This window comes from Sinocyclocheilus anshuiensis, unplaced genomic scaffold, assembly GCF_001515605.1.
Source record: "Sinocyclocheilus anshuiensis isolate Anshui unplaced genomic scaffold, SAMN03320099.WGS_v1.1 scaffold612, whole genome shotgun sequence".
Lineage (NCBI taxonomy): Eukaryota > Metazoa > Chordata > Actinopteri > Cypriniformes > Cyprinidae > Sinocyclocheilus > Sinocyclocheilus anshuiensis.
Window position 1 is genome coordinate 177,232 of NW_015554098.1, and position 1,108 is coordinate 178,339.

Below are 1,108 nucleotides of genomic sequence, written 5' to 3' on the forward strand. Positions count from 1 at the left end.
GGTTGTTTTTTATGTCAGCAGGTTGAAGCGACCCCAATAACGTGATATTTAGGCCCTGGAATGTGAATTGTACCAAGAGAACCCCGCCAAAAAAGGTGTATTTTACCCCTGAACGTAATTTTTACTGGGGGACCCCCTCGAAAGCAATTGGGCTATTTTCAGGCTAGTTTTGAGTAGTAATTGGGAGGGTTTTGTAGCGAAAACCTGGCAACCCTGCACCAGACATTGAAAATCGTGCAGTGTGAACTCGGCATTAGGCACTACTGTTCTCAGTGACGTCAAAATAAAAGTCCCGCATCGAACACATGGGCCAAACAGAAAAACTTATCGGCCAATGCCGATATTTGAAAAATGCCAAATACTACTCATTATAATATTCCTAATGTTGATACTCAAACAGTTGCCTCTGACTTTTTCATGCAAATTATTTGTGTAGTTAGGGCTAGTTTAGTTATTCATAATTTTAATAACAACTTCAAAGAATTTAAAAAGATATTTAATATTTATCGAACTTTACGTTAAAGGTGACATATCATGAAAATCTGACTTTTCCAGGTTTTAAGTGCTATAATCAGGTCCCCGGTGCATCTACCAACCAAGGAAACCCAATATAATTTTATTTATTTTAATTTATATTTAAGAAATTTGAAATTATTTGAATATGGATTAAAAATAATTGTGTAAAATAAACATACTTTAGGGTGACCGTATGTGCCATTTTCCCAGGACGCGTCACCCTAACATACTTATACTTTAGAATACAAAGCATTTGATTTTCACAAATAAATAAATATTTAATAAAAATCTAATTAAAAAGGAAGTAAACACTGTAACCAACAGGGCACTACCAGCCGAAGACAGCAGAGTCATAGTAGAAAGATCGGAGATGGTATTAAAGTAGCTCAGTTTAAATGTATTGTATGAATTGCCCTTACTATGGAAAGGGAGGAAAAAAAAGTTTGGCAAAAGGCGGGATCAAACCCGAGTCGATCGTGTCAAAAAGCCAAGGTTATCCATGCTTATCCATCTGCGCCACTGTAGCTGATGATTTACAGCCACTTTTAACTAAATGTAAATAGACACCCCGTATTTTTTATTCCATAGTAAA